We start from the raw sequence: 21,708 nt of genomic DNA, 5'->3' as shown, positions 1-21,708 counted from the left end.
AGAAATTGCTTATTTTCAGGGTTTTAATATTAAATTTACCACTAGTCAAATTATGTAAACTTGGCTTGCTTAATAGGGAGATAATATTTAGTTCTAAAATGTATTCATTCATTCATTCATTCATTCATTCATTCATCAAACATTAGCATTTCCTTTACATGTCAGATATTGGGAATCCCTGGGTGAATACTACAGTTCCTGCCATCAAGTGTCATCAGTCTCTTTTGACTCTATGTAAGTATCTCTCTAAGGAAGCTAAGGAAGCAGGATGGGGTGGAGGTAAGTATAGGAAAGGATTAAAGGGGGGCAGACAAGAATACTAAGGGGTCAACAAAGAGTCAAGGTAAATATAAAGATTAACAGAAAATGAAGATGGACCTCAGAGGTGAGAAGTCTTGAACTATGAGATATAAGTATGGCTTGCCACAGACAGCACTTTAGTCTGGGCATTATGCAGATGCTTGATGGAGAAGCCAGGTGAACTGAAATCCAGACTCAGTTTCACTTGCCAAACCTCACACTCCGTGAGGCATTAGCATTGGGGGAGGATTTGATCTGCTAAAAACAGGCAACTTTTTCCCAATTCACAAAAGGACACTATGTAGGCTATTCATGTACTTGGATCTAAAGTTGTGCCTTTAACACTAAAAATATTTTTTGAGGGAGGTTGGGAGAGGCAGAGAGAGAGAGGAAGAGAGAGAATCCCAAGTAGGCTCCACACCCAGCACAGAGCATGAGGAGGGGCTTGATTTTATGACTGTGAGATCAAGACCTGAGCCAAAATCAAGAGTTGGATGCTCAACCAATGGAGCCACCCAGGCGCCCCTAAAACTAAAAATATTAAAGAGAATGACAGTGGTGCTGATAATCTATACTCAGTCAAAGGTCTGCTTGACAATTTTCTCACAAGTACAGGATTTAGGAGTATATTTTCAAGACTTGTAGGTGTATATCTTGGGCTTATAATGAGCTATAGCAATAGATTTTTTTAACATGGAGCTTAAGTTCTTCATCCACTTTAAGAGTATACTTTAAGAATATTTGAGATGTAATACGTTAAATAAAACAAAATACTCATGTCTTGTTTACCTTTGTAGTGTGACATATTAAGAATCATCTTGTTGAGGCACCTGGGTGGCTCAGTTGGTTAAGTGCCTGCCTCTTGATTTCAGCTCAGGTAATGATCCCAGGGGCATGGGATTGAGCCCAGCATTGAGCTCAGTGCTGAACGTAGACCCTGCTTGGGATTCTCTCTTCCTCTCTCTCTCTCCCTCTCTTTCTCTCTCTCCCACCTGCCCCTCTCCCCTACTTGTGCTCTCCCTCCCTCTCTCTCTCTCTCTCCCTCTCTCAACAAAAGTCATTTTGTTATTATTACTACTATGACTTGAGAAAAATACCAAGTTCCAGTGTAAACCATGGTCATTTATTATTTGAACAAGATTATTTTCATTTACATGGTTTCATATTTTAAAATTTGTGGTTCTACATAAAATAAGAGAAAGTGGGCTAATATTTTTAAATATAGAATATTAATGTGGAGTTTAAGGTCCATTTTTATCCAATTTAAGTTTCTTCTGAAATACCTGGAAGCACTCCTCACACTTAAAGAAAACAGCTTGCACCTTCATGTTCACAAAAACTGTACTGTGAAACTAAAACACAAAACAAAGCGTTGTGTGGCCGTGTATTTTACTGAACCTAGAATCTAATAGCTGTTTGGCAAGTCAATCTAAGACATAATATTTTTGATTCCTTAAGTGTCAAAATGTATTAAGTGTTTACTGTACAAAGCATTGTGGAATTAAGCAGATAACAGAAAATATACTGTTTCTGCCTTCAGAGGGATAAGGTTATTTTGGCATTGAAATATTTCTTTTCAGAAAGCTGATAGCAGCGGCAATGTGGGTAGAATATGGGCAAGATCGGTAGGTGTCTTCTCCTGTTTGGATCTCTCTTTGAGGCACCTGTTAGCTCTCCTGGTCTCTTAGAGTTGCCTGTAGCTCACCTCTGGAAATTCTTCCCTTTCCAATTCCTTCTTTTATTATGCCCATATCAAAATTACTTGCTTATAATCTATTTTCTTAGGGATTAATTGCCACAGTGACCGCTAACTAATCTGATAAACTAATCCATGCTAAGGTATGTTCTAGTTTTATCCCTTTGAGTAACATATTTATGTTTTACTCTCTTTTTAGAGACATACCTTAATGCATTAAAGTGATTCTACTGGTAGGGATTTCTACATGAGTGATGGATCTTTTAGTGTCCCTCAAATTAACCTTTTGAGGGGCTGCCAACATTGTTTCCCTGTCCTGAGGGTGGAAGAGGAAAAAAAAATAGGCTAAGTCTTTGCATTGCCTGGAAGAGTTCTTAATTACATGCTTACCAAAATCCATGAGGGGGCAGGTGGTTTCTTCTCCACCTTGTAGGATCCTCTGTTTCAACAAGCCCAGCCCAGTTTTCCACAATTCTTATTGGAAGAAAATGTATTTTTCAAAATAAGGGTGCAAGCAGCATTCTGGGCAGGACAATTCTTTGTATTACAGGATAGTATTATACATGGCAGGAAATTTTAGCATCCCTGGTCCCAACCCACTAGACTCCAGTAGCATCTCCCCTGCTACCCCACCTGCCCAGTCACTATGACAACCAATATACCACCCCCACATTTCCAAATGTGTGGTGATGATTATTAGGCAACCCTTTTAGAGCCAGTTAGAACCTTCTCTGTAGGAAGCACAACATACTCCATTAGCCACATCCTCAAAGGAGGCGAGTAGTGGTCAACCTCTAGTGACCATGTCTCTGTTCAGGAATACTGTGTACGACTGGGGAAAAGGCAGACATAAACTTTCCCCTCAACATTTTTCCAGTCAACTATTTTACCCTAAATCAGGTATTCAGACTAAAAGGATGGGAAATTCTTCTAAAAGTAAAGGCTTTCTTCAGATGGCAGCTTAATAAGGAATCATTTGGTGGTTTGACATTGATCTTTCTAATATTGTGACAGTATCCCTGAAAGAAACTATTCCTTTTGGGAGTAACATAACTTCAGAATTTCATATTACTATATTTGGAGTCACATTTGGTCTCATTCAAAAGATCATTAAAAATTTTTTTTTAATGTTCATTTATTTTTGAGAGAGAGAGAGAGAGAGAGAGAGAGAGAGACAGACAGACAGACAGTGCAAGTGAGGGAGGGGCAGAGAGAGAGGGAAACACAGAATCTGAAGCAGGCCCCAGGCTCTGAGCTGTCAGCACAGAGCCTGACACTAGACTTGAACTCATTGACCACGAGATCATGACTTGAGCCAAGGTCAGATGCTTAACTGACTGAGCCACTCAGGTGCCCCTCAAAGATCATTTTTTAAAGAATCAGTACATAAGGAAAAATGGGGACAGAAGTCCCATGTCTCAAATGCTGTGGTAACACACTAAAACATTGATTTTTTTTTTATAATTTTTTTTTTAACCTTTATTTATTTTTGAGACAGAGAGAGACAGAGCATGAATGGGGGAGGGGCAGAGAGAGAGGGAGACACAGAATCGGAAGCAGGCTCCAGGCTCCAAGCCATCAGCCCAGAGCCCGACACGGGGCTCGAACCCACGGACCGCGAGATCGTGACCTGAGCTGAAGTCAGACGCTTAACCGACTGAGCCACCCAGGCACCCCTAAAACATTGATTTTTTAAAAATTGTTCACTTGACACAATTTTCAGTAAGTCAATTTGTATTAATTTTATTAATTTTTCATAGTCTTATGATTAAATGGCTTAAAGATAAAGGTAAAAATAAGAACTATGTTCTTATTTATTATGCTTTGATGTTCAAAGCAAAATGCATTTCTAGTTTATGGGGAGTAGATCAAAGTTTCAGGGACCATAAAGAGTTTCATTGGGGGAGTAAAGTCCTTTTGTTTTCTTTTAGATAAGATATATGTATAAAGGGCTCATGAATGATAATAGTGCTGTTGTATTAAATAATGCTCAAAGAACATGACTGACAAAATTATGTTAAAATAAATTTTAAAACAATTTATTTAAAATAAAATTATGTGGGGGTGTCTGGGTGGCTCAGTTGGTTAAGCATCCGACTCTTGGTTTTGGCTCAGGTCATGATCTTGCGGTTCATGAGTTTGAGGCCCACGTTGAGCTCCGAGCAGGCAGTATTAAGCTTGCTTGGGATTCTGTCTCTCTCTCCCGTTCTCTCTCTCTCTCTCTCTGCCCCTACCCCGCTTGTGCTCTCTCTTCTCTCTCTCTCAAAATAAATACATTTTTAAAAAATAAATAAAAGAAAATTATGTGGGAAATAAATTTTGAAATAATTTGTTTAAAAGTCTGTGGTAACTTTAAGAGGATGGCAGGTAGGGAACATGACTTTTGAAAATATGAATGTGTTCTTGCAGTGCTAATGGTTATCCCCAAAGTAAGGGTTAAGATGGGCTTCTGTTTAAAAAAAAAATTAGGGGCACCTGGGTGGCTCAGTCGTTATGTGTCTGACATCGGCTCAGGTCATGATCTCACGGTTTGTGGGTTTCAAGCCCCGTGTCAGGCCCTGTGCTGACAGCTCAGAGCCTGGAGGCGGCTTTGGATTCTGTGTCTCTCTCTCTCTGCCCCTTCCCTGCTTGCTCTCTGTCTCTCTCTCTCTCTCTCTGTTGAAAATAAAGATACATTAAAAAATTTTTTTTTTAAATAATAAAATTTTTTTTTAGGTTTATTTATTTACTTTGAGAGACGCAGAGACAGCATGAGTGGGAGAGGGTCAGAGAGAAAGGGAGAGAGAGAGAATCCCAAGCAGGCTCCACACTGTCAGCACAGAGCCTGATGCAGGGCTCAAACCCATGAAACCATGAGATCATGACCTGAGCCAAAACCGAGAGTCAGACATCTTACCGACTGAGCCACCCAGGTGCCCAGAGATGGGTTTCTATTATAAATATTTGTACATTTGGTACAAAATGATGCTGATGTGGTGCTATATGGGTGGTTAAACTATTGGTTATGTTGATAAGAAAGCCAATTATATTTCTTCACTAATGGTCTATGTGTTGGTCAGATGCCAACTTAGGAAAATGGTCACTCTGCTCTGAGTTCCAGGAATGCAGGGGCCATGTTAATCCCACTCCATCTCTAGTGACTGGGCACAGTTCCTAGCACACAGAAGGCCCTCATAAGAGCAGAGGAGTTGAAAAACATTTACTCATTTTTTTCTAGTGTAACAGGCACAGCCCTTGATGATTCTCTCCCTGAACCACTTTCAATACAACAACTTCTGACGGCTAATAACAACTCTCATCTCTATGCGTTTACTGTGTACCTGGCAATGATACCACTATTTCATTTAATTATTAAACCAATTTCATGGCACAGGCATTATTGCCAACATTTTCAGATAAAGAAGCTGAATCTTAGGTCAGTGATTGGCTTGGGATTACGTGGCACCAAAATGCAAATCCAGGTCTCCAAGGCTTGGGTCTATTTATTGAGTGCCTGTTGTGAGTGAGCCACTGTGGTAGGAGATAGATTTCATAAGATAAGCCTCTGCCCTCTGGTGAGGAAGAGGGTCATGTAAACAGGTCATTCCATTCACTATTAAAAGGGCTGAAACAGAGAAAGTTATAAGGCAGCAGCTAGTAAAATTTAAGGAGAGAGGAGTAATTACTTGAATTTAGAGATGTTGCTAATCACACAATGATAGAATAATAGGATTTATATGTTGGCTCTCCAATTCCCAGAGGCAAGCAAGTCATGGAAGATGAGCAAAACTATTACATCTGGATGTCGAACAATTCTGTCCCCAGGTCCAATTTGCCTTCAGGGAGCTCTGCACAGTGAGCCCACCATTGTATAATGAACAGTTTTGCTGTGCCTATACCACACTTACCTCAAACGCCCCAGTGCAGTTCTGACAGCTCACACCACCCCCCAGCAACTTGGAAAGCTTCTCCCTGTTACTTCTGAGAGTCACCGAAGCGGCACCTCACATGTAGAGACAAATCAAGCCGTTCTTCTACTCGGGTTACCTCTTGCCAACGTCCACTGCAACTAAAGCTTCCTAAAGAAACCTGCTGCCACCTCTGCTAAGGACTGTTAAGCAGTCCGTGACCCATGACCCACTCACCCCTAATTCTGCCTTTACCCAGCAAAGCCATGAGAGGTGGGAGGAAGTCCCCCTCTGAATTCCATTGGCCTCCAAGACCTCCTGTCTTTCACTGTAGAATTAACACCTCTTGTCTCTCACAGAATTTCTTCCCATCTTTATCACCTTTAAGCAAAAACTTATCTCAACAGGAAGAAAAAGCAGCAGTTTTCTGTGTGTTTCCTATCCTGTTTATAGACTTCCAAGCAAAATGTTTTCTTTCCCTACTACTGACATACAAGTAAACACACATATACATACACGCACTCACACAGGGAACCTGGAGATAGAAATCTAGACCAAAGCTACACAATTGGCCATTTCCCTTACCAAACCGGAATGCTTAATGCCTTACATTTGTGTCATTAAAAGAAACCACTCAGGGTTTTTCCCCCCCAAAAGGAAAAAAGTTTACATTAAATATGAATGAATATTTACTTGTAGAGACCCAAAAACACACAAAAAAGTTCACAAATTTTAAATTTCAGTCTCAGCCAAGACACCCTATTACATATAGGTGAATAATCGAGAGTCAGGAATATTAAGTTTGGTGGTTAAAATCATCCAGGTAATGGCAGAGCCAGGGTCAGGATTTAGGTTTTTCAATCCCCAGTCCAGTGCTCTTTCTCTTGGGGGGGGGAGGGAGGGAGGGAGGAGGAGGTTAAAAGAGGTGTAGTTTGATACTTTTTCCTCTCTGGAAGAAAGAAGAATGGGTTTCTCTGTTCTCCCTCAGCTAGTTTTTGGTCAGTTTTTGGTCATCTGCTAGGTATGTGTCATTTCTGGCTCTCGCATTTTCAACACAGCCGACTCTTGTGTACTGAGCTCTGAGCCTCCGTGGTTTTATGGAATGTTCAACATAAGCCTCCTCCAAAGGGAGACTTGTGCAGAGCTCCTCATTCTAAAAATATGCTGTTTGGGTTGAAATGGTTAAATTACTAAGGCTCCTTTTATTGGAGCTTGAATTGTGCCTACATTCCTTTTCACTGTTTTCCTTTTCAAATTGAGTCTTATAATCTACCTTTCCACCTCTATGTTTTTATTCTTTTGAACAAACTGAGCATGATATGCTCCACACAGCCTAGAAGCAGTTACTTATGTGTCCTAATAAATCAGTTTCTCTGATTGTCATTAATATTCAAACATTTTCCCTTAGTGTGGTTGCCTAGATATGCTGCCACAGGGCCTGGAACATATTTACCAGTACTAGATGTAGTATTAATTTTCTGTTCTGCCTCCCTCTCCCTGGTCCAGGGAATGGCTAGCTCCTTTTCTTCATCTTCATCAGAAAGTAGAAAACTATGCGCATCTGCCACATTCATAATGCTTTTGGCTTCTTTAAGTGTGATGGAGGGTGGGGGGGAATGTTGGGGGTAGATTTGTAGCAGCTGTTTTACCACATTCCTGTGAAAATGCCTGTAGGCATAGACTGTTCCACTCAAGCCACAAAAAGACCTCTCTGGCCCTGGTAAATCTGCCTTGGCAGATCTGTCAGAATGCAGGGTCCCAGACTCTAGTCTGCATAAGAAATACCTAAGGGTGCAGATTGCTGGAATACACCGTCAGACCCTAGGACTCTGTCCATCTAGGGTAGAGTTGAGGACCCTTTAGCAACATCCTGGTGATTCTGATGCAGGCTGTCTACAGAGCATTCTCTGGGTTTTAGAATTGGGGTCATTTCTTTAAAAAAATTTTTCTTAAAATTGTAGCTGGATGGCCAGTTTTGAGGAATGTTATAGAGGGGATTAACAAACAGATGGGGGAGTAGGCCAGATTTCTCAAATCCCTCCCTTCCCATCTCTCTGATTCTATGATTCTGCATTTTTTGGATTATATATAATACATCTGAATCCATGGAATTTAAGCTCAGTTCGGAGAGATTTCTTGGCATCTTTTTCTCCCTACTGAAGCTCCTGCAAAATGAAGGGTTATGCTAAAATGTAGAAAATATGTGTGTAGACGCTTTGGGAACTTCCTGGGCTTATTCTTTAGTAAATAAATAAAACCACAGTCCACAGTCTATGGTCCCTCCCCGTTCATAACTTCTGGGCACAGTTTGCTTGGTTTTACAAGATTAGGACTGAAGTGGGGGGTAGTTTCTGTGAATAGGAGCAGAGGAGGAGAATGCCCAGAGAATTGAAGTAAGCCTTACATCCTGAAGGGGATGGTCTGGAACATCAGGACACAGCAGGGCTCACTTACGGGTGGGGCAGACAGACCTTCTGTGATATGACTTTAGAAGAGACAAGGGCACTTTTGTATGAATTTCTTTAGAAGGGGTTTTGGTGCCAAGGAGGACTGCCAAAACCTCATACTCTGTAAAGATAAAACTTAAAGATATATACCTGGAAGATGATTTCTTAAATTCACTCTATTACATATAAAGGATTTCAATGATTGTTTCCAGAAAGCTGTTTTTAATGTGGAGGGGGAAACTACCATAGAAAGTTGGAGCGAGGGGAGAAAATAATGGAAATGAGGAAGACACCGTAAAAATAGACAGTTGGCACCATGACTGTTCTTACTCTGTTGATTTTATTCAGTATGCAAGACACACCATAAAATCCTGGAGAAAAAGATCTGACCTTGTGGCAACCTCAGCTAATGAAAGAATAGAAATTCTATGTAAATTTGAAGACAGAGGGCCCTGACAAAGCAAATGCCACTGTGTTCTCATACACTAGAGGGAGGGCCTCCGGTTCTCACTCAGAGGCAGCCTCAGGTCTGGCTATTAAATGGTAATATACATTTAAACATCAACCTGGAATCTCTTCAAGAAATTCCCTATGAGCTGCCTTCCACGTTAGGGGTTTCCAAACAGGGATAGTGTAAGGGATGATGTAAAACCAGGATAGAGAGAGGAATCTTGAAGAAAAATCAAAGCCAGATAGGAAGGAAGACTCAAAGCAGACAAGAAACTTCTAGATCAGACAATCTAGACAGACAATCTAGACAGACTACAAAGGCCAGATAACGCAGAAGGGATGATACCTAGCACAGTGCTTGGCACTTAGGGACATTTCATAAATTGTCATGGAACGACGGGAAGGAGGACAGGGCTTCCTGGTAAAAACTTTCTAAGTTATCAGAAGAGGCTGTGGGCTACAAAGTGTGTTATGACTAAAAGGCAACTGGGTCTAAATCTAGAATCCAAACAGCAAAGGGTATTAGTACTTCCTTTCAGAGACCTATGCAGCTTAGCCCATTGGTAAATGATCCAAAGGCAATGTGACACAGACTAGAAACAAGGTTCAATGACTTACCTGGTAGGGACATTTCTGCTGAGAGCTCAGGAGAAGTGCCTTGAGGCAGTACTTGTGGTTTATCTCTTCTTTCATAGTTAGTGGCCCCTGCACTTCCTTTTTCTCAAATCCCTCTTTCTACATAAAGTTTAATTTTGCTCCAGAACATTTGTGAATGTTGAAATCAGTGAACAGGGTGAAAGAAAGGAAGTGAATTAAAGAGGAAGTAGGAAGAGGCCAGGTCCTTGATGGAGGCATTTTCTTTTTTTTGGTTCCTGCACGTGGCTCAAGGAAGACCCCCAAAATTTGACATCAGTTGGCTAGAGTAATGTTATCCAGTTGTCCATGGGCAGTAGTGGGGGTGGGGGTGGGTCTTTCACTATATCTTCTGGTGGACTTTATTGGTTAGTAAATCTTGAACTCCAGCAGCAAGTATTTCCTGTATGCTTTCTCCATGCCAGACTCTGGCCATGAGAGAAGTACCCACACTATTCTGGTAGGGGAGAAATAGTCATACATTTTCATTTGCTTGAAAGAAAAGAACAGGGTGCCATGAGAGTTCTTAGCAAGGAAACATACGTGAGGAGGTGACATTTAAGCTGAGACCTGAAGAGTAAGATTTCATCAGTAATAAAGAGAAAAGGTGAGGGTTTCAGGCAGAGGGAACAGCATGTGCAGAAGCAGTGACAGTTTCCAAATCACAATATAGAAGGGCCTTAGAGGCAGCAATTCGAATGATGGGCTAGAAGCTATTTTCACATAGCATTTTACATAAGATTTATAAAATATCAATTGTGGATATCAAAGGAAAGATGGGCTTGATATATATTATAAGAGATACAGCACCCCAAATCTCCTTTGTGCTACCACTATGCAGGAGACATGAGATAGGTCAGGCCTGTTTGAAGACCCAAAAGAAGGCAATTGTGGCCAAAGCATAAACCTCAATGAGAGACTGGCTGAAGATGAAGCCACAATTCAGGTAGAGCCAAGGAGCCTTACTGGGCAGGTTACAAATTGTTAATTTTATCCTAAGTGTAATGGGGAGCCATTAAGGGTTTTAAGCTGGAGAGTAACATGATCTGATTTTACAGTTTAAGATCACTTGAGCTTCTTGATAGAAATGAATTGCAAGGGACAGAAGCTAATTGCAATGGTCCTGTCCCTGAGCAATACATATGTATTCCTCGTTTAATTCTCACAACAGCCCCCCAAAATGGGGGAACTGATGCCCTCTGAGGTTATATAAACTGCCCAGCATAACACTAGGAGAAGAAAAAAAAATGTATACAATTTGTTTTATTATTGTGCAGTTAATGCATGGGACATACCAATAAAATCTCAATGATTGTTTTGTCATAAAATTCTGTCAGTAGGTGATGGTCATATCCAGAATGCAGTGATCCCAAAAGGGTTATATGTGTTTTTGCAGCAAGGAAGTTCCTGACCCCAGCTGCTCATCCAAGAGATAGTAGATACAGCCATGTATGATTAAAGCTATTATAGGATTTTGCTCTTAAAAACCTTTCTTATCATTGTTAAATGTGCAAAAGACCTCTTTTCACTGTTTGGACCTTTTTGTCAGGTTGTTTTCCAGGAAGTGGTTGCTAGGAGTGAAAGAGTTTTATTATTTAGAGCTAAGGGGAGCCTAGATATCCCATCATCTTAAAAAGTACAAAAAAAAAAAAACCCTACTCTGCAACACAATTTGTACCAGTCTACCTGCTTTTTATTTATTTGTGGTTATCTCTTTTTGCTAATGATTCTCTGAAAGCACACACTAAGGCTTGTACCTAAATACTGTCCTGGAGACTGCTGGAGGAGTCTGACTGCCAGGGCCCTTCAGAGCCAACAGCTGCTTCTACTAACAGTGAGTACATGCATGCTAAGTGACTACAGAGGCCCCTGCCATCAGTGTGAGTGCCAGCTGCCTGTACAATGCATGACTTACCCTTGAACATGGTTGCCTTTACATTCTGATGATGCTTACCACTGGGGGAAACCCCACCAAGACTGAAGTTGTACCAAGCACGTTACAGAGACACTGTTCCACATCTGGGACAACTTCTCACTCAGGTCCTGAAGTTCTTAGCTGGGTATCCCTTTGTGCCCTCTCATACCACCCCTTAACAGTATCTTTGCTTATTAACCTAAAAGTGTGTGTGCCCTTTTGCTCTTACAAAACTGCCATGTGCTAGGCTGTTTATAGCTTTTGTCTAGTCACTAAACTTAAAACATTGTTTAACCTTGTTTGATATTTATAATGTGTCACCTGCAATTATTACAGTACTTGTTGGAAACAAATAGACATAAGACCCATCAGTAAGTGTCTAATAATCTCTAGATAAAAGTCACAACTGCGTGTAACCAGAATCACATGCTCAGAATCACAGTTCAGATCCACAGGGCACCTTTGAGGTCACTTAGGCCAAGCTTCCATTTAATAGACGAAGGAACTGAGGCAGTGACAGGTCAAGGGATTTATCCAGGCCAATCAGCAGGGTAATGGGCAAGCTGGAGCTATTCCAGTCTCCTCAGTCTCAGTTCAGAAAGCCTTTAGAGATATACATATATTATTAAACTTTTTAATATATAAACATAAATTCAGTCCTCAGAATTGGACTTAACATTTATTTACTGGATCTCTTACTGTACAAGGACTGGATTTTCCTCCCAACATTTGGGCAGATACTAGCAAATATACACACTGAAGTCACTTCCCTTGGCGCATGTCATAAATTATTGAGAGCAAACTGCAATTATGATGGAGACTAAGTTTATCTCCAGAATGTCCACCTTTGTTCCCCATCCTCACTTCTCTCTTCTTTCTTTGGTATTCCTCCCAGCCTTGCTGATATCTTTTTTTTTTTTTTTTTTTGAGAGCGAGAGAGGGTGCAAATGAGTGAGGGGCAGAGAGAGAGAGAGAGAGAGAAAGAGAGAGAGAAGTGAGGCTCATCCGAGGTGGGGCTTGTGCTCACCTGAAACAGGGCATGAGCCTACCTGAAGTGGGGCTTGAACTCACAAAGACCTGAACCAAAGTCAGATGCTTGACTCACTGAGACACCCAGGCACCCGCAGTCTTGCTGGTATCTTAAGATACGTATCCCACCCTATACATGGGCCCTTGGCCTTCCACACTTACAACATAAGATAATGCTTTATGTCTAGACCTTTTCCCATCTCATTTCCTCCTTTGCCTACATAAACTTACCTATATAGTATACACTTTCCTCTTAGTTTCTTCTCTCAGGTATGATGTTAGCAAAGCTCATGTGCTAATTACAACATAAATGTGTTCCTGTCTTTGCCTATCATGAGATGTTATCACTTTATCAGTCACTGTCTTGAATTACGATATTATTTCTAGAAACCTCTATTAAAATGTAAGCAATGATGGAAAGAGCCCAAATGTCCATCAACTGATGAATGGATAAAGAAGAGGTGGTAGATATATACAATGGAATATTATTTGGCAATCAAAAAGAATGAAATCTTGCCATTTGCAACAACATGGATGGAACTAGAGTGTATTATGCTAAGGGAAATAAGTCAGACAAAAACAAATATCAAATGAATTCACTCATATGTGGAATTTGAGAAACAAAACAGGTGAACACAGGGGAAGGGAAGCAAAAATAAGATAAAAACAAAGAGGGAGACAAACCACAAGAGATTCTTAAATACACAGAACAAACTGAGTGTTGCTGAAGGGGTTTTGGGTGGGGGGTGGGCTTAATGGGTGATGGGCATTAAGGAGGGCACTTGTTCGGATGAGTACTGGGTGTTATAAGTAAGTGATGAATCACTAAATTATATTCCTGAAATCATTATTACACTACATGTTAACTAACTTGGACTTAAATTAAAAAAAAAAATAATAAAAGCTACCTAAATAAAAGCTACCTATATATATACACATACACACACACAACGTTAGCCAGGAGGTAAAATCCATGAAGGCGGGTACCGTGTGAAAACAATACACCCTGCTAGAATTAAACTGTAAGCCTGTCCCTCCCCAAGTTATAAGCATTTGTGTCACACCTCTTTCAGTAGAAATATAATAGCATCTGGTGCTCAATACAAGTGTATCTAAAATATACCAAGTCTGTAGATGATTCTGGATGTTTTCTTTTTCTCCAGCTGGAACACATAGGTCAGTGACTACACAACTGTAAGATTAAATAAGGGATGGATTATGAAGACATCTTTTTTTTTTTTTGCCTTGATTCAAATTATATTTCTTAACTTTGGAAGTTAATTGTGGAAATATGAACTGCCAGTCAGAAATGGCATTCAACTGAAAAAGCGTAAAATATGCTTATTTGAATTCACAGATTCAAATATTTTGGGCACACACTTTTGGGTAAATGGTCATTCTATAGGCTGACCTTTATATGTGCAGCCAATTATGACTGGCTTCTCTATTATCTAATGTTCTTTCTCCCACCTTCCTTTCATACTAGATGGATCAATTACGACAATGTTTTCTTGTGGTAAAAATAGCCCTCAAATCACAGAAGCTTAAAATGACAAAGTTTCTTTCTCTGACCTCAGAGACCAAGGTAGACAGAGAAGCTACCAATTTTAAGCATGAACAGTTATAGTGACATAGGGAAAGAGAGAGTAGAAAATAACGCATTGGCTTTTTAAGCTTATAGTATTTCCCCAGCCACAGCAAGTTGCATGGATACATCCAACCTTTAGGGAGCACTCCAACTTTAAGATGTGCGATCCAAAACAGTTGAACACTGAAAATATTTAGTAGGGAGTGCTAATATCACTTCAGATTACTTGTAATTTCCTAAACCTACCATTTAACTTAATTCTTTTTTGTTCTTGAAAGAATGCTTTTGTCAGCCTTATACACCTGGATTTCTACCTAGTAAATGCCACTTCTTTTCTAGACTATTCCATAATCTCCCTGATAGAATTCATTTCTAGATCATCTTTATCCATTGAATATACACATATATGTGATGTTTACAGTATCTAGACATATATATATATATATTTTAATATTAATTAATTAATTTAGAGCATGCACATGTGAGAGCAATCCGGGGAGGGGCAGAGGGAGAGAAATAAAGAATCCCAAGCAGGCTCCATGATGTCAGTGCAGAGCCTGACATGGAGCTTGATCTCATGAACCATGAGATCATGACCTGAGCTGAAATCAAGAGTTGGATGCTTAACAGACTGAGCCACCTAGGCACTCCTAGACTAATATATTTTAATAAGGAATTTATGTTTATCTGAGTTTCATCTACCTCCTCAAAAGACCATGTTTTCCTTACTCATCTACATAATCTTAGTTCCCATCATGGTGGTTGGTGCAAGTAGATAGTCACTAAAAAAAGGTGTCCATAAAGTCCTTTTGCAGTTTTAATTTTTTTTCAATATGTGAAATTTATTGTCAAATTGGTTTCCATACAACACCCAGTGCTCATCCCAAAAGGTGCCCTCCTCAATACCCATCACCCACCCTCCCCTCCCTCCCACCCCCCATCAACCCTCAGTTTGTTCTCAGTTTTTAAGAGTCTCTTATGCTTTGGCTCTCTTCCACTCTAACCTCTTTTTTTTTTTTTTTTTCCTTCCCCTCCCCCATGGGTTTCTGTTAATTTTCTCAGGATCCACATAAGAGTGAAAACATATGGTATCTGTCTTTCTCTGTATGGCTTATTTCACTTAGCATAACACTCTCCAGTTCCATCCACGTTGCTACAAAGGGCCATATTTCATTCTTTCTCATTGTCACGTAGTATTCCATTGTGTATATAAACCACAATTTCTTTATCCATTTATCAGTTGATGGACATTTAGGCTCTTTCCATAATTTGGCTATTGTTGAGAGTGCTGCTTTGCAGTTTTAATTTTTAATACTTCTTCTTTGCGAAATAATAGAGAAGGAATTTACTCAAGATTCAAATAAAATTGTGAGATGTTCATTTTTCTAATATATTTCCTTTATTTTCTTGTTAATAAACTCCCGTTACATTCATTAAGGCTCAACTGAATTACTGAAAAATTATTTAAAATGATGATGGAGATGTTGAAAGCTAAAAGATCTACATCCTCTTGTCTAGTCGGGAGATATCTGCACATAAATAATTAGAGTAATGCAATAAATGAAGATATTACCAAGTAAGTCCTGATCTGGAGAGAAAGAACCCTTTAACTCTGCCTAGGGAGGTCGGCGATGGCTTCCCAAAGGAGATGACATTTGAGCTAAGTTTTAGAAAAGACAAGAGATAGTCAGATGAGAATAGTAAGGGGGTAATGGTAGGGGTAAAAGCCACAGCGTCAAGAAATGTGTGCTACTTTTACGGCAATTCACTGAAATGTTGAACAGATTAACATTTCTGTATCAATGTTCTCATTTGCAGACTAAGATTGTACCTACCTGCCAATCTCAAATGGTTGTTATGAGGGTAACAACTGTTATGAGGGTAAATGTGTGGTTATATAAAAATTTGGAGAGCACCAATGTACATAAGATGGAGACCTTGTAGGGTCAGTGGAATTTTGATGGGTAGGGAAAGGGGCTTAAGACATACCATCTTACCATATAAGATGGTAAGAATCGGGTAAGCATGACTCCAAGGAGAAAAGTTGGTTAGGTGAGGGAAAATCGATCCTTTTGGCAAGGAAGGAGGATATCAAGTTAAAGTTCAAACACTAATCAATCAGGCACAAGTATAGAAGTCTAGTTTAGCAGCAGAAAAAGCTGGTTGTCTTAATATGGCTCAATATTTTTTTGTTGGAAGAGAAAGGAAGCAAATCTGAAGTTATAAAAGTGATTCAGAGTCCAAACGGGGGTAAGCTTCTTAATGCTCATTGTATCTCCAATTCCATGCCTTTAAATCATGCAAGGCTATTTATCATATGTGGCCCTCAAACAATATGCAAATAGGTTAAGCACAGATACATAATTTAGTAGGGTTAAAAAATGAAAAAGGGAATGTGATAAATTGTAATTCAAGGAAAAGAGAAAGACACAAAGAATCTTCTATAGTGTGATATTGAATCAATCAGGATGTCTTAACGGAAACCTAGATTCAAACTGATTTAAATAATAAGGAAATGTATCATATATAACAAAGGAGGGCAGGCATCAGGACTGGTTGATCATGAATATAAGCAGTAGCTCAAGAATATCATGGGGATTCCAGAGTCCTTCTAGCTCTCCACTCTCTTGGCCTAGATGTGTTGGGTTTGTCTTAAGGGTAGCTCCTCTCTTTCATAGCAAGATAGCTACAGCAGTTTCAAGGGGAATAGAATTTCCATGGCTGGCTAGGACTAATCATGTGGGGTAGAACATGTGCTGGGGAATAAAGCTTAAAGAAACTTACACTGCTATCATCATCTGATTTCTCAGGACAGAGTTGGAAACATGGCAGCCAATAGGCCAAATTATCATTGCAGATGTTTTGTTTGACTAGTGTGGTGTTAAAAAAAATTGAATGAGCTGCTCACTTGTGTAAGTCAGAAGATTTTATTTATTTTTAAAAATCATACTTCTGTATTATCTTAAAGAATCCAAAAGTCTAGCTAATTGTGCCTGCATTCCACTTATCTAAAGCTGGCTGGAGTACATTAGTTACATACCCTTTAGACAGAGCATTCCAATTCTAATTTACTGGAGCCTCATCATTCCCTAATATGTAATAACCTGGCCTGCTTTACTCAAGTTACCTACTGAGCCTTTCACTGGGGAAATTATTCCCAAAGATTTTTAAGAGCTTTGTGGCATTTTTGTAATCATGAACATGTCTCTTACAGGCATTTGTCCAATGGTTCAAAAGAATAGAAGGCAAGAGCCACATCTAGCTGGAGAGTGTGTCTTTGCCAATTCCATTGTACAAATTGAGTGACTTTATTAACTTATAATTTTCATAGCCATAAAACCTAGCATTTGACATCCGTCCCCAATAGAATTGTTACAAAGATAAATAGCTTCTTTACCTTCAAAGGAAGTAAGGATGTATTTTTATTCATATTTTATCAATGAAAGAATTGCTTTCATATTTATGCTTGATAGCCAAGAAACAAATATTTTTTTCTATAAGATTTTCAAATATTAGTCATTCTTACCTTTGTAAAGCTTCAGTTCAAGGATACTGTCTGTTGGTTACGCTCTTGAAGTGTATTTACAAAGTAGCTCTATTACTTACTAGTTGTATCACTCATCATTGGTTAAACAAAATTAAATAAAGTTTAAAAGGAACCATTAAAAAGTGAAAATTGGGGGTGCCTCGATGGCTCAATAGGTTAAGTGTCTGACTCTGGATTTTGGCTCACGTCATGATCTCACGGTTTGTGAGTTCAGGCCCCGCGTCTGGTTCTGTGCTGGCAGAATGGAGCCTACTTGGATTTCTCTCTCTCTCTCTCCCTCTTTCTGCCCCTCCCCTGCTGGTGCTCTCTCTCTCAAAATAAAACTTTATAAAAAAAGTGAAAATTGGATTTGTAGTATCTTCTACACTTATAATTGTTAGAGAAAAGAAACAGCTTTCAACATTATAATAAGGCTTTTCTTTAATTATGAAATATTTCAAACATAGAAAAAGAAAGAGAATATAACAAACACCTGTGCATCAACTACTAAGGTACCATATTTGCTTCAAATTTTAAAAATTATTTTTTGGGGCGCCTGGGTGGCACAGTCGGTTAAGCGTCCGACTTCAGCCAGGTCACGATCTCGCGGTCCGGGAGTTCGAGCCCCGCGTCAGGCTCTGGGCTGATGGCTCAGAGCCTGGAGCCTGTTTCCGATTCTGTGTCTCCCTCTCTCTCTGCCCCTCCCCCGTTCATGCTCTATCTCTCTCTGTCCCAAAAATAAATAAAAAACGTTGAAAAAAAAATTTTTTTTAAAAAATTATTTTTTAAAAAATCAATCATTACAGATATAGTTGAAGTTATCTGTATACATCTCTTCAATCCCATTTCTCATTATAAACACCCAGAAATAACAGCCACTACAATGAATTTGATGTTTATTAATCTTACGCATATTTGAAACTCTTAAACCATGTATCCATAAATCTATAAACAATGTATTGTTTTGCATGTCATACAATTTTATAATCATGGTATAATACACATATTCAGCTGACACTTGCCTTTTCTCAATATTATTTTTGAGACTTACCCACTTTAATACAGGATACTGTATTAATTTTAATGTACAGTACTCTGCTATATGCAAATATCACATTATTTTAATTCATTCTCCTACTGATAAACATTTAGGCTGTTTCTACAGAGACTTTTTTTTAAGTTTATTTATTTTGAAAGAGAGAGAGTGCGCATGAGTGGGAGAGGGGCAGAGAGAGAGAGGGAGAGAAAGAATCCGAAGCAGGCTCCACACTGTCAGTGCAGATACTAATGTGGGGCTCGAACTCACCAACTGTGAGATCATGACCTGAGCTGAAATCAAGAGTCGGAATCTTAAACGACTGAGCCACCCAGGCACCCTACAGAGATATTTTTTTAAATACATCAGTTTGTTGTACTCTTGGGGGTGCATATGAATGAAGCTGTGCCTCAGAACATACCACATGGTATTGTTACTGTGAGAAGCAGCTCAATCATGAATCAAACTTTCTTTTCTGGAGTTGCGTTGCTTCTTGTGACATAATTGGACAGAGGGAATCACATACTATAAATGTCAGATGCTTAAAAAGTATAGACAGATTTGAAGGAATTCATGCTATACAGAGGATAAATACTGATTCCTCTTTGCCCCAGAACATCAAAATACATTACTGTGGATGATGACTGTTTTTAAAAATGTCTGAATTTTGAATTTAATTCCATAATTTCAGTGAAGTTCAGTAATTGGTTTCTGGATTAGTAATATGACTTTACCATTGGGTGAGCATAAATACACAAAATCCAGGCTCATTTTTCTTTTTCGGAGCTTAGAAAAATGTGACAAATTTCAGATACTGAAGCAGCGTTAGGTTTCATAGCATAAAACCAATATAGCATAATGGATATGAAGCTCACACTTTAAACCACTAATTTTCCCTAATTAAATCCAAATATAAATGACATATTAAAATATCACTCAAATATTTTCTACCTGAACTTTGGTTTTGATTGTCCCTGAAAGAGAATGACTATTCTTTTTTTTTTTTTTTTTTAATTTTTTTTTTTTCAACGTTTATTTATTTTTGGGACAGAGAGAGACAGAGCATGAACGGGGGAGGGGCAGAGAGAGAGGGAGACACAGAATCGGAAACAGGCTCCAGGCTCTGAGCCATCAGCCCAGAGCCTGACGCGGGGCTCGAACTCACGGACCGCGAGATCGTGACCTGGCTGAAGTCGGACGCTTAACCGACTGCGCCACCCAGGCGCCCCGAGAATGACTATTCTGACTGTCCCCTCAGTGATAGTTTCAACTGCTCTGGAGGTTAATGCCTATCTTTTAGAGGTCTCAAATTCTCTCTGTAGTCCATATTAGTCTCATGGCGGCCTAGTCATCTTCATTGAAGTTAGATGATATACCAGTCAACCTAAGTATTGTATAGTAATAATTCCTAAATTGAAATTACTTACAGGAAGGATTCTTTCTCTTCATATTATTTGTCAATCACAGTCATCTTCAAGTTTGTTCCATTATTCTGGGACCCAGGTGAAAGGAGCATCCCATCTTTGGGACATGCCATTCTTGTCATACAAGGAAAAGAGAGATGTCAGAACTATGTGGCAAACATCACTTCCTTTAATATTTCACTGAACAAATCAAGGCAAAGGGCCAAGCCTGCTGTTAAAAGTAGGGAGGTAAAGTCCTCCCATTAGAAGGGACATAAATATTTGGGAACAGGAATTCAATTTACCTAGAGGTTGTTTTCATTCTCAAGAAGGTATCCTTTTGATTGACTTTTGCAATGTTTATAAAATCTTTTTTTTTTTTTTTAGGTTTTCCTAATTATACAAGCAAGACTTTATCTCTGACATGGGGTTTAGTCCAATTTAATATTTTCTATCACACTACAAAAAATAAGAGTTAAAATTACTTTCAAAAATAAGTAAATATCTAGAGAACCCATGCATAAAATTGTGATCTAAGTGTAACCAATATTAACTTATAAGCTGATATAATTTTCCTCTGAATGAAGGAAAGTAACTGATTACCACCCCACTCCAGTTCCAGCCATCAGGGGGCCCACAAAAAGAATTTTATATGGTTGTTATTTAGGATGATACCATATAAGTAGTCTCTTCAGGTCTCATGAAAATTTCACCATTTTTGTGTGATGTCACAAGGAAGAGAGGTTTAACATACATAGGTGGCAAATAATAGATTTTTAGATTTAATTATATATGATATGCACATTCAGGCAATCTTTTCTTTTTAATCTAGTAATTCTTCCTTCTGTATTACTTTTTAAAAGTTATTTGTAAACAGCTGGTACCATGGGCACTGAATCCAGCTTTACTTAATCTTACTGTCTTTGCAGCAGTCCAAAGATACCTTGGAAATTATTGGTTTATTTTCTAAAAATAAAGCAAATGATCTCATTTTGGGGAGCCAGCTTCTTCTTAAATGATATTTTACAATTAGATGGTTCAAAACAACTCTGTTTGGCTTTTTAATAACAAATGTGACAATCATGTGCAACAATATTTATTCACTTATGGAATAATAATAATAATATTTATAGCTAACACTTATAGAATGCTACTGGCATTGTTCTCAGTGCTATATATATATATGTATATATTTAATCCTCACAACCCTGTGAGATAAGATACTAATATTATGCCCATTTTATACATGAGGGATCCATAATAACTTTAATACATATCTAAATTCAACTTTGGAATAGTAAGTCATGTTTGACAGGGTTTATCAGCAAGACTAGGAAGCTGGCCAGTTAAAGCAGGAAACAAACAGAAGAAAGGGAAGTAGTAGCAGAAGCTGTTTAGAGGTTTCCTGAATCTTACTCTATTCTCTTAACAAAATTCAAACAAAATAGTGAGTCAATTCTTTTAAGCTATTAGGCAAAGGAGAATTATTTTCCACTTAGCTTTAGGTCAACAAATAATAACCTTTTGGTTCTGGTGAAAGGCAAAATCTGGAACTTATACATATGTTACATTATGATCTTGAAACATTAGCCTTTTTTAATCTTCAAAAGAACACAGGAACTCTAGTTAGATTGTTCTTCTAGTTAGAACAGAAACAAAATGCATAAATTCCAATTTTTCCTTTGGATGGTTCATATCTGCTTAATGGCTATGGGACTACAACCTCTTGTGGGATAGCTGCACTTATCTACTGGCAAAGAGGAGTCTAAGAGTAGCTCTGACAATCCAGCCACCTATT

The sequence above is a fragment of the Lynx rufus genome, unplaced genomic scaffold (genome assembly GCF_022079265.1).
Source record: "Lynx rufus isolate CCGP_SWC_20201006 ecotype Redwood Valley unplaced genomic scaffold, mLynRuf1.p SCAF_2, whole genome shotgun sequence".
Classification (NCBI taxonomy): Eukaryota; Metazoa; Chordata; class Mammalia; order Carnivora; family Felidae; genus Lynx; species Lynx rufus.
The sequence above is the reverse complement of the archived record's forward strand: the minus strand, read 5'-3'. Positions refer to the sequence as shown.